Raw genomic sequence first — 13,259 nt, 5'->3', positions numbered from 1 at the left:
AATAGGCGCCGGTAGCCACGGAGCTGAGCAGGCGGCGGGCCCCGCCTCCTCCCGACGCTCCGGGATGAGGGGGCGGGCTCCCCGGCGCCCAATCACAACGCGCCGCTCGCAGGGCCCGCCCCGCGTCGGCCTGCCGGAGCCCCCAGCGATGGGAAGACCTCAGACTGCTTTTGTGACCTGGGAGGCGGCATTGCTTAAGTTGAGGCCCCGAGAGACCCTGGGGCACCAGCAGCCCAGTTCTGCTGCGCTTTCTCCCCACTTCCTTTTCACTGCCCAGGTTTCCTGTCCTTGAGGTCCCAGGCCTGGGGTGCCTTGGACGGAAACTCGGTGAGGAGAAGGGGGCTGCGAATTCTGTTCAGACTCATCTTTTCCTCTGCGGCTTTTGGTGACGTCTGGGGAAACCTGAGGGAAAGGAGCCTGCCGAAGGACTCTCCAGACAGGTGTAGACGTCTGGCTACAAAAATCTGTGAGGGGAGCCTGCTTGTGCCGGTTATTGATTTATTGCCTCTCAACTCCAAATTCACCCTTTTTGACTTCACTGTGAAAATGGATCTGGGCCTTTTAAAGTAAGTTTTCCTTTGCCAGCAGGGGCTGAAGCTTTGTCCGTAGAGGATGTTGAAGAGACATTACAGGAAGAAAAGTATTTTGCTACCTGGTTTTGGTGCATTGGTAGGCAGGCTCTTGCAGCATACCTGGCTTGCTCCAGGGCCGAGCTCCTATGCTGCTCAGGGGCCAGCGGTTTCTTCCCACGTCCCCAAGTCTAGTGATTTTGTAGTAGGGGGGCTAAAGATAGACACTACCTCGAGAATAGCTTTCTGGGCACCCTGGAGGCAAGATCTGTAGCCAGTTCCAGAGGGCTGATTTTTCACAAGGTGTGGCACCACAGTGATTTCTCTGCCATTCAGTGAGCCAGGCTGTGCCCTCTCCAGTAATTTTTGGATCTTAGCCCTGGGAAGGGCTGGGGGAGCTCTTCTTTGCTAACTCTATCTCCTAGTCCAAGGGTTACTTATAAGGTTAGCTCCTTAAAGCTGCTCTTTCTATATTTTCTAGGGTTCTGTTACTAGTGAATCTCTCGTTATTCCAAAACCCTGTTACAGTTAATAATTCTTTTTATTAAACTTTATTTGTAGTCCCAAGAGATAGACCTGCAAAGATAGGATTAGGAGTTTGGTTTGATTGGGGCTTTGGGCTTGAGCTCAGTGCTGAGTTCCTTGCCAAAGTGAATTAAGACGCTAATAATTCATAGTACATGGGGCATCCCAATTAACCAGTCATCTGTGGCTGATTGTGGTGAACTACCAAGTTCCTTGGAGCCCCAAGTGGCAGCTACACAGGACAGTTATGGCTGTAAGGTAACTATAAGAACTATGGTGTGAGATGTATTCTTTTGAGTTCCTTTGAATGCTTTTTTTTTTAAAAAGTTTTTACAGTTTTATTGAGAAATAATTGACATACACCACTGAATAAGTTTAAGGTATACAGCATGATGGTTTGCTTTACATATATTATAAAATGATTACCACAATAAGTTTAGTTCTCATCCATCATCTCATATAGATACAATAAAAAGAAAAAAAGTTTTTTCTTACAATGAGCACTTTTAGGACCTGCTCTCTTAACAATTTTCCTATATATTATACAGCAATATAAACTATCATCATCATGTTGTACATCACATCCCTAGTATTTTTTTAATTGTAGTTTATTTTTTTATACAGCAGGTTCTTACTAGTTATCTGTTTTATACGTATTAGTGTATATATGTCAATCCCTATCTCCCAATTCATCCCACCACCACCACCACCACCACCCACACCTTGAATGCTTAAAAAGAGAAATGACAAGCACAGTTCCAAGTTATGGTATGAGAACCAGAGAGACAGACTCCATACAATTCTAAAGGAAGCTCTTATTGATTGTAGCAACAAAATGATATTACTGAAAATCAAAACACAAAATTTAAATTTTCACGTTACTGAATTACAACTTCTGTTGAATTCATGGATGTGCAAGTTTCTCATGTAAAAGTTAGGGTGCTGTAAAATAATAGGATCCCAAAACTTGGAGTGGGTTAGACCCAAATGAAACTGACAGTCTTGAACCCCCAAGTCACTCTGAGCCTCTCTTACTAGTGGAAGTAGGTTGCCCTCCAGTTTCTGAAGAGGTAGGCTTCCTCTGCTTGAAAACTCACCTGGGGCAGATGCCTTGAGAGGAAATTCACATTCTCCTCAAAACCCACAGTAATCACCCTCTACTACAGTGTACTCACAACTAGGATCAAATTTCAGCATGCTCCTGGGGTATAGATGCACACTCTGATGGAGGAAGTAGTAACTTACACACCAAAGTAACTACAAGACTTTGATAATATATAGGCAGAAACCTGGAGAACATGTGGGAGTGGATTCTGAGGGTGTTAGACCATGGAGGATGGAATGTAATACTATACTGAGCCAAATTTATTGTTATGGTGTTTATTGTATGTGTTAGCTCATGCAGCTAGAGCTTACTTGGTTGGCTGATGGAAACGTGGACTCATCAGCTGCCTGGAGTTTGTGAGGTTGAAATGCCGGAGCTTCCCTGACATGATGTGGAACAGGGAATACAAAAGTTTACGGAAATGTTACACTGGACTTATCATATGTAATCTGCATGCACATCCCCCAGCTGTGTTCCATGCAAAGGCCCAGAAGATGCTCCTTCAATGAAGAATTGAGAAATACCTTAGTGAGGGGAAGACATGCATCTTTGAAAATCTCTGTGGATGTTTCCCTCTGTAGGCCATGTATGACTATAGAGGATGCCACTATTGAGGTGCACTCACTGATAACAATGGGGATGACAGGATCCCAAAATAGCACAGACCACCAGAGGTAATGTGGGTACATCTGCCTTATGAAAGGGCAACAGGTGTGTACAGGCAATCAGAGTGCCTTGGCCCACAGAGATGCCCTAGGAAAAAAATAGATAGGCAACCTAACAGAGTACTACTTAATATTTATTAACAAGAAAAGCTCTAAATCAGGTAGCCAGTATCTGACCTGAGTCACCACAGTGGACTCTTACTCAGTTTTTAGACCTATATCAATTCACAGACCCAGAACCCCTTGATTGAAGGAGAGTCTGTGTACTCTTTAGGAATTACCTTGCACCACTGCCACAGTACACGTTGTAAATGTTCCCTCAACCGAGTCCCCCCAAAATGTGTGGCTATATACTAGAGTGGCAGTACGTTGGAGAAAAGGATATATGGAGATCTTTTGAGGTTTTCTAGACATCAGATCTGAACTGATGCTAATTCCTAGGGACTCAAAACACCACTGTGACTCTTCAACCAAAGCTGGAGTTTATCTTGGTCAGTAGATAGATGAAGTCTTAGCTCATATCCAGCTCACAGTTTGTTGGTAGGTCACTTGATCCACACACCAACTGTGTGATTATTTTCTCAGTTCTAGAACTGAGCATATCCCCATTTTGGCTTTCTTATCGATAGGATGAAGTCCATTATAATAGAAAGAGCTAAGTGGATGTGCCTAGAAATCTCACTCTCTTCCAAGATAGTAAAGCAATTAATGTTGTTACTGGGTACAAGCTCATGCTGCTCGCCGCATGACAGGCCAGTGAATCAAGAGACGGTATGTTGGGACAAGGAATAGTGACTTTACTTAGAAAGCCAGCAGACCAAGAAGTTGGTGGACTGGTGTCCCAGTGAACTATCTTGCCTGGGTTTGGTAGCATCCATTTTCTTTTATAGAGCAAAGAGGAAGAGGTGAGGAGGTAAAGTAAAAAAAGCTGATAAGTTTTTGCAAATATTTCTGGGTTTCAGCAGACTCTGGAGGGGATGTGTTAATTTCTTCTTTCCTGCAGCCATTTACAGGTGGGCCTGGTCAGGATGTTTCCTGTGAGCTAAACAAATGTATTTAAGCTTAAGTTCTGGCATGGGAGGCTGGGTTCCCAGAGATGGGCCCTTATGCATACTTTAAGCTATAGGCAAAATCTCTTAAGTGATTAACTTGTAGCAAAAGCAATAGAATACAAATGTTAAAGTAAAAGAAACAGATCAAATGTGGAGTCACATTTGTTCTTCCCTGTTACATTGTCATCATAAAAGACTTGAAAAAAAGCAGGGGTGCTGATACCTATCACATTCTCATTTAACTCACCAGTTTGGCCAGTGCAAAAGTGGATCTTGAAAAATGACTGTGAACTATTATAAACTTAACCAGGCAGTAATTCTAATTGTGGCCACTGTCCCCAGGTGCAGTGTTTTTACTGAAACAAATCGACACAGCACCTGGCACTTGGTATAAAGCTACTGACATGGATAATGCTGTCTTCTCTATACTTACTCATAAAAACCACCAGAAGCAGCTGGCTTTTACCTAACAGGGCCAACAGTATGTTACTGCATCCTGGCTCGAACTGCTTACCGCTCAACAGGCCAATAAATCAAGAGACAAGTTATTGGAGCAAGGAATAGCAACTTTATTTGGAAAGCCAGCAGACTGAGAAGATGGTGGACTAGTGTCCCAAAGAACCATCTTTCTCGTTAGAATCCAGGCTTCTTTTATACCAAAAGGAGACGGGGTGTGGTTAGTTGTTGCAAACTTCTTGGTGTCAGAATCCTTTGTTCTTACAACTGTCCAGGTAGGTCAGGTGGCAATGTTCCTGTAAACCCCCAATAAGAAATGTTATTCTCTGTTCTGCAACTTTTTATCTCTATGTGAATGGAAAAGTGTTATACCCTTAGAGATCAGAGCCTTGAGAATGGGCTATCCTGTATATTTCAGGCTATAGGCAACATTCTTAACTTGTAGCAAAAGCAATAGAATACAAAGGTTAAAGTAAAAGAAACAGATTAAATGTGGAGTCATATTTGTTCTTCCCTATTACAAGTATACCTCCACAGTATTGCCTCAGGGACACATCAGTTCTCCTCAGTATAGCCTACAGAAATATTGATCATCTTGACATTCCACAAAACACCACACAGGTTCATCTTGGTTGTTTATAATGACAACAGTATGCTGATTGAATATGATAAGCGGGAAGCAGCAAGTATTTTATACACCTTAATAAGATTTGTTTGAACTAGAGGGCATCAGATAGTAATCAGGAGTGTGAGATGACAACTCTGAAGTGGTCCTGGCAAGGCCCACACCTCAGGGGTGGGATAAGTTCTAGGATGGTACAAGCTATACAAGGAAAAAGCCACTAAGAGAGAAATCCAAGCAAATGGTGCTGGTTAGAAATTATAGGATTGGAAAAATAGTGAAGTGAGTGCTGCAGACACCAGTCATACCAATCATGTGGCTATGGAAGGAAATCAACAGTACAACTGGTGGAAAAGGAACACCCTAAACCCCAGGAAGTTAAGAGTCGGGGGAAGACTCATTAACCTCTCTTGGCTCTTACCTGTAGGACACCTGGCCTGGTATCTCAGGATGCTTTGGTATCTGAATACCGATTCTTAACTTAGATCCTAGATCCTTAGATCTTAGGACATAGATCCTTAGTCCTTAGATCTTAAACTCAGGACTGTTGACCTTTCAGATGGATGACTTCCACCCACGATGACAGAACAAGATTAATTTTCTGGACGTTAATATGGCTCCACCTAGCCTGAGATTATTCAGTCCCATGTGTTCTCTATTTACCAGCTTAAAAAAAAATTTCTCTTCTATGCTTTCCCCAGACCATTGCTCATGCTCTGAATTTGACTGATTGCTGTATCTATCACTCCCTCCTGACCCTACTGCCAAATACTTAACAGATGTTCCTTTGGACACTGAAAAGTCAAACCTTGACCCCCATGTCAGCAAAATGCTGTTGCTGAAGTCACTATAAACCTATTAGCAGAATCTAGTTTACCTGGAGCAGTTCTTGCTGTAAAGGCTAGGCTGATTGGCTGTGACAGCCAGATTGTTCTCCTCAAAAGCACTGCACGCTGCTTTGCAGGAATAATTTAGGTTTAACCACGGGGTTTGTCCATCACAAGGGACACAAAATTGACTGGCTGCAATAAATGATACTAAACACTCCTAATACAGTTTATGCCCCCAATAGGGTACTACCTCTAATGTGGACATCAGGCCTATACTTGCCTAACAAAAACCAGTCTGAACTCTCTAATGTAAGTGGTTATAGACAATCACATTTCTCTGGACCTCCTGCTGGCCAATGAAGGTAAAATATATTCAAATGCCAGCACCTGTTGCTGCACTGATATTAATAAATCAGGGCAGGTGGAGCCATATATCTCCTACCTTAGAGAGGAAGCTGTGTGGCTCTCTAAGGTCTATATCAGTGGTACCTGAGATGTACTTAGCTGGCTTGGCTCTGGTTGGGAGCTTGTTTGCAATTTAGCCTTCAAATGGGTCTGATCATCCTGCTAGGAGTCAGAGTCATGGTCACTCTCATCTGAGGTAGCCTAAGAAACATAGAAACTATTTGGTTCAAGCCCCTGCAGTTAATCAGTAGAGTTAATTAGGTAATCTAATGGGTGGCCTGAAGTCCTGAAAATAATTCTTTCTTGGATACATGAAGGGTCAGGGATGGAGTTACTGAGAGACAGCTCTGCTGCCACATGGCTTTACTTGGCTTTATGTAGGCCAGTCAGGCAAGTCTGACCAGAGTCCTCCTGGAATGCCCTGCAATTACTTCTCGACCAGCGGGAGATAAGCTTCTTGTGCGGAGCTGCCATAAAACCATTTCTCATCCATCTCCCTCATTTCAGCTGAGCCTAGGACTTTCCATCTAACTCCATCTTCCTTCAAATACAGCTGCAAGCTTCTGTGTAAGTCTAGAAACTGCCTGGCTATAGTTGAGATGGCTTCTCAGTAGTAGATCAACCATCACTCCTGTCTCTGTCACTGGGTCCCTCCAGTTCAGTGTCCTTCAGTGGGACTAGAGATGTGGGGAGGTGACACCATCCTGGTATTGTTTTTGCTGTGCAAGTAATAAATTGTCTAAATTCAGTTGAGCCTGTGGTCACCTTAATGGCTGATGCCACAGCCATTAAGTGTGGCAAACCAACCTAGAAGCTTTTGTTGTGATCCTTGTGGCTCTGTTAGCCACTGCACTGTTGCTTAGGGGCTGCTCAGCCACTTGTTACTTAGAAGGGTAGGATTTTCCCAATCTGAAGAGTGAATTAAGCCCGTATAATTCATGTGAAAAAGTAGGAGTGAGCAGAAGCAAGTATTTGATATATTGGGGCAGCTAAAGGCTGTAGGGATGAAGTAAGTGGAGAGAGATTGAAGACACAGGAAAAAGAAGAGTTCAGTAATATATCAAGGTAGTAGAGAAGAAGATACAGTGATGGGGACCAATAGCTTGGTAGAGAGAACCACTCTGGAAAGGAAGACATTCCCTTCCCTGAGACCAAAGAAGCCTCCTTCCTATCCTTTTCTATCATGGCGCTCCCATTCTCTTCTGGTCTGTCTCTTACCAGGTCTCCTGACTATCTTGTCCTACTGTCACAACTTTCCCAATTGCCTAAAAATCCTTCAGTAGTTCCCCAGCACCTTCACATTTGATACTAATCGCATTAGTATGTACCCTAAGTTCCTTCAAGTTCTGACCTCTGCCATTTTATTTTTAATTTAAAAAAAAATATGATTTTTAAAGGTTACTTTCCGTTTATAATTATTACAAAATATTGGCTATATTTGTTGTGTTGTACAATACATCCTTGAGCCTGTCTTACACCCAATAGTTTGTACCTCCCACTTTCCCACCCCTATGTTGCCCCTCCCCCAATAACCATTAGTTTGCTCTCTATATCTGTGTCTGCTTCTTTTATGTTTTATTCATTAGTATGTTGTATTCTTTAGATCACACATATGAATGATATCATACAGTAATTTCTCTGTCTGACTTACTTCACTTAGCATAATGCCCTCCAAGTCCATCCATGTTTCTGCAAATGACAAAATTTCGTTCTTTTTCATGGTTGCGTAGTTTTCCATTGTATATGTATACCACATCTCCTTTATCCATTCATCTGTTGATGACCACTTAGGTTGCTTCCATACCTTGACTATTGTAAATAATGCTGCTATGAATATTGGGGTGCATGTATCTTTTCAAATTAGTGTTTTGGGGTTTCTTTGGTTATATACCTGGGAGTCTGACCTCTGCCTTTCTATCCAGGCTTATCTCCTATCGCACTTTCACACACAATCTTCACTCCAGTTATGTTGAACAACTTACCTCTCTCTAATGGGCTAGGCAGACAGGGCTGCTGTGTATGGTTGTACAGACTGCACATGGAACATCTCCAAGAAGTGCCACACATATTGCTGATATTGTCAGTTTGTATAGTTATTAGAACTATTTTCTGGAAGATGGCAGTAGACTGTCCTATTCTAATAAAATTAATATGACAGATTTGTGACAAACAGAAATAGAGTACTACCTTGAAGAAAGTGTCAGTTGTATAAAAACTTGAACAAAGATGTACCTCAAATCCTTGGTATAAGTTTTTATGTTTAGAATGTCCTTCAGCTGCCTTGTCCACCAGCAAACTCCTACTCATTCCACATAAGGAAACTCAAACACTATCTCTCTATCTCTTCAAATATTGTCAGGTATTTTTTATAGCTACTTATCTCATGGTCTAGAAATATTTGTGGTTCTTATCCCTCCTCTGAATTGTCTAGTAGTGGGTTTTTAATATCCATCTTTATTCATTTTATCCTGAATAAGCACATGAGGTGTTCTGGATCAGAAGCTAATCTCTTATTATCCCACAGTAAGTAAGAACTGCATGCTCCCCTCTCCCAGTTTGCCCCAGGCCTTACCCCTGGGACAACGAAGTGATGAAAAAGAATGGAAATGTCCTTATATGAGTGGCCAGATACTCTGTGGACAAAGGACAAGGGAAAATGATTTTTCTCTGCTTATAAAGGTAAAGGAGGCAGCTGTGCCCCTCCTCTCCTGGAAGGGTCTCCTCCTTACTCCAGATGTCTTCAAACTCCAGGGCCTAGGAATGTCTTCATTCCTAGTTGAAATTTAAATAACTAGAAAGATAACACTCCAGTCTCCCCAGCACCTTCAGAACTAACCTAGGTGCCTTTCCCAGGATATAATTTTTTGCTTTGGGGAAGATAAGAGAGGTTTTATTAACCCTTTGGATCATAGCAGTTAGCTCTGTCATTAGGAAAACAAGCAGCTACAGATATAATATTTATAGTATGAGAAATGTATCTAGGAAAAGTGAAAGAAAACATTCTCTGTAGTGCATACATTTCTGTGGCTTAGGAGGCTAGAGCCTCTTACAGGAACACTAAAAAGGAAAAAAAAAAACACAAAAACCCAGGGAAGTTTTATTTTCCCATTTCTAAAGCCTACATGAGTGAGGTCCCATGTCATAAAGATTTCTTCTGATTCCTTCTCCAGGACACACAGCCTTTGTCATTTTGGGAGAGTTACATAAAATCTCCAAAACTATTTTCTAATGTATCCCATTGAGATAATAATAACTATTTTCCAGCATTTGCTGTAGGAATCAAGAGGTAACAAATGACATGTTGGGAGAGCATTCCCCAGTTGCCTTCCATTTTCTCTGGGAAATGGAAAAATGGGTTCCATGAAGGGGTGAATAGGGTAGAGAACATTTGAAATTACCACCATTGGAAGTGGAGAGTGGAGTCCACATAGATAAATTGGACAACATTGATTTATTATGGAGCAAGTCTACAATTTTCTCTCCCTGGCTTGAAAGCGCAAGGAAAGTGGACTCTGAGGATGACCCATGAATGGCGCTTTCTACCAGGATTCAAGAGCAGTGGCCTTACAAGGAGAGCTCAGGGCTGAGAACATATCATATTCTGCCCTTTTCCCTCCCACATAAATATATGTTTGCAGTGGAGGTTTGTTAAAATGAGCACTCAATGATAGCTTGAATAGGAAAAGAGCCTAGGGTGAGGTTTCTAGGTGTGAGGTCTAGCACCATGCTTCTGGAGATGAGAGGCTGTATATCCATACAGAAGCCTCAGGTTATATTTGGTAATAACTGGAAAATCTGTCTCTTCCCCTATCAACTTCTTCTGTAATCTGTCTGAGGTCTTCAATTGCCAAAATATATCACATCTAGGGTGAAAGTTTCGAAGGGAGTAGAAACAAAGTTCTAACTTCTAAGACCTTAGAAAATTTTGTAGTTATGATTGCACAAAACTGTAAAGGATGGAGGGTTCAATTATTTTCTCCCCTCTACCTGTTGGGAAAAGCAATCTGCCAAGGGTCCTGAGCATCTCTGTACATTAATTCTGGGTATGCCAAGGATGCAGAGCCCAGACTACTCTTAACTTGGGTCATTTCTCAGGGTTGGATTTGTAGCAAGCAACCTTGAGCAACCAAGTAATAGCTTCCTCCCAAAGAGTAGGATTGCTTACCAAACACTATAAAAGCAGTAAATTCCCCGAGTTCAATATTCCTTGGCTGAGACAGAAAACCACTGAGTATGTGGCAGCCACCTGGACCCCTCCCCTTAGACCCCATGGGATTTTGGGGGCATAAGAAACAAGTGCCAACATCATGCTGATGCTGCTTTGACATATGCTCCTTTGTCTCTAATCCAGGCATCATCTATTTTCTGCTGCCATCCATGAAACAGTAACAGGCCCCAGACTCTTCACATATCCTGAAACTACTCGCCTACCTAAGAGAATCTTGACATTATTGGCATAATCTCCACCAACGTATGCCCTTCCTCCCATGAAAGGAAGCTGAGAGACGGGATGAGTCAAGTAACATAATAAACTTCTGAGAAGGTAAGGGAAAGAGAACTAAAGGAAGAATGCCTTTTTTCATAATCCTTCTCATTATTTGAAATTATATGCTGACTTATTTTATGTCAGTCTCTCCCAGTAGAATGCAAGCTCCTGGAAGTCAGGGACCTTTTTATTTACCACTGTATCTTAATGAGTAAAGTAGTGTGTAGAAATGTTGAGGCTTAATAAATATTTGTTGAGATAATTAACAAATTATCTGGGCCCTGAGCCACCAGTTGGGATGAATTGGTAGTACTCATAATAGAAGTCTGTTTGCTCTTGAGCTGAGTTTAAAGATATTCCTCTTGTCTTTGTGAATCAGCGCCAAATCTTTGTGTTCCTACAAGGTCTTTTTAAAGTCCTTTAAAGAGAATTTCCCCCAAAATTATTTTGCTAATCACCTCAGTCACCAAAGGACATCCCATATGGGGACAGAAAGAAATGAACTCTATTTAGTGAGTGACCATTCAATGCTAGATACTAAGTACGTAGATACTTTGCTTGTGTTGCCTCATTTAATTCTCACAACTCTACAAGATTAGTATACTGATATCTATTTCATATATATGTGTGTGTGTGTGTGTGTATGAACTTAGATACAAAGAGGTTTAATAACTTGCTTAAGGATACATAACTACTAAACTAGCTTGTTTTTTCTAGTTTCAAAACCCCTCCTCTATTTGCTATAGCATTCTATAGAGTTATAATACTTTACATCTTGTGTTATGGTGAATAGATTTTCCAAAATAATATCTAGGATGTGTATCAGTAGGATTCAGTGCAAAAAAAATAGAAACAATTCTAAGTATTTTAAGCAGGAAGGTATTTAATACAGGGTACTTTCAAAAATCCATGTCAGGATTGGAGAAGTGCATTAGCAGACTAGGCCTGTAAGAATGAACGATTCCAGCATAATACAGAGTTGACCTATCAGTGGAGCTATTATTGCTGAGGATGATTGGAACACTGGGTTCAGAAACATAACCCTGTGATAGAAGGTGGAGTCAAAAAGCTACTACTCTCATAGCTGCCACAACTGCTGATTGTCTTCCAGGAGGCTGAGTAATAAACTATGGAACATTGCTCTAGAAAAATGTTTCCATGACCTTAATTATAAGAGAAATACAGTCAGGAGTGGTCAGAAGGTTGCCTCAACTTCTCTTATGTTTTCTAAATCTTGCACAAGTATACCTAACTGGCAGACCAAATTCATATCCATAGCTCTAGGTGCAAAGAAGTCTAGGACATTTTTTAAGCTTCCAGTCTCTGTATTATAAACGCCGCCATAAGAGGACGGTAGAATGGACATTGGGTGAGCCAACCTGCAGTACTTAGCCCAGGCAGTATTTGGAGAAATACAAATACTTCTACAGAGAGAATGGGTTAAAATGTTCAAAACTGACTCTGTCCAGGAAAACCTATATGATATGATTATTTATTTGAACTCCAAACTCCTAACATGCAACTCTTAATGGCTATGATTTATCCTGGGAAAAATGTTCCCTATGCATGTTAAGGCCAAAATGTACACATATCAGAGAGGAGAAAATTATCTGTGATGTGGAATCATTACTTTCATTTTTCCATAGGCTTTTGTTTGCTGACACTATTATTGGCATGAATTTTCAGAAGAGGAGGCTTATTTCCAGCAGGCTCCAGGCCTTTCTCTGGATTCTTTTTTACTCTGATTTCTCATATGCCAACACAATACTCACATAGGAAGGGCTAAACAATTTAGTACTCTAAAGCTTCAAAGACACAGCACATCCAAACATCTTACATGGAGGCCCCAGAGAAGTAAAAAGATTTGCCCAAGATCTCATGGAGACTAGACTAGAAGCCAAGTTCTCTGGCTCCCTGTCCAAAGCTTTTTTTCATCACAACATAACCAAGCCTTGGATTGTATGCTTCCTAAATACAGTGATATTGTGTGTGTGTGTGTGTGTGTGTGTGTGTGTGTGTGTGTGTGTGTGTGTGTGTGTGAGAGGGAGAGAGACAGAGACAGAGAGAGAGAGACAGAGACAGAGAGAGAGAGAGAGAGAGATTCCATTTATATCAAGTTCAATAACAGGCAAAATGAAGCTATACTTTTAGGGAAGCATACTCAGATGTTAAAGTATGAAGCAGAACAAGGAAGTGTTAACCATCAAATTCTGATTAGTGGTGGAGGTGGGGAGTTGTTACTGGAAAAATGTTCATGGGGATTTTGGGGATGATGGCAGTGTCTCAGGAAACTCAGTTTTGTAAAACTCAAGCTTATTTTTTTAACCCAGTATAATGTATTTGATTTTTTTGTCTTTAATAACACTTAGTCTTAGTACTCACTGTATGAAAGAGCCAGGCTATGTGCTTTCCATGGATTATTTCATTTAACTCTCACTAGAACATGCTAATAGAGGACTATTAGTATGCCCATTTTATAGATGAGGAAACTGAGGCATAGCCTTTACTAATCTGTCCAAATCCACACAGTTAGGTAGCAGAGCT

At 41.4% G+C, this 13,259-nt stretch overlaps 1 long non-coding RNA gene across 1 annotated transcript in view; it reads left to right on the top strand.

The window, feature by feature from the left end:
- The first annotated feature begins 122 nt into the window (after window positions 1-122).
- The window catches only part of LOC132516983 (uncharacterized), a 151,646-nt gene continuing 138,509 nt past the window's right edge, over window positions 123-13,259 (top strand). The window contains exons 1-2 of the long non-coding RNA XR_009539548.1: window positions 123-566; window positions 10,581-10,772. This is a non-coding gene — a long non-coding RNA (uncharacterized LOC132516983). The remainder of the gene's footprint in view (window positions 567-10,580; window positions 10,773-13,259) is intronic.

The sequence above is a fragment of the Lagenorhynchus albirostris genome, chromosome 3, assembly GCF_949774975.1.
Source record: "Lagenorhynchus albirostris chromosome 3, mLagAlb1.1, whole genome shotgun sequence".
In the NCBI taxonomy this organism is placed as follows: Eukaryota; Metazoa; Chordata; class Mammalia; order Artiodactyla; family Delphinidae; genus Lagenorhynchus; species Lagenorhynchus albirostris.
This window is presented reverse-complemented; position numbering and strand designations above follow the sequence as displayed.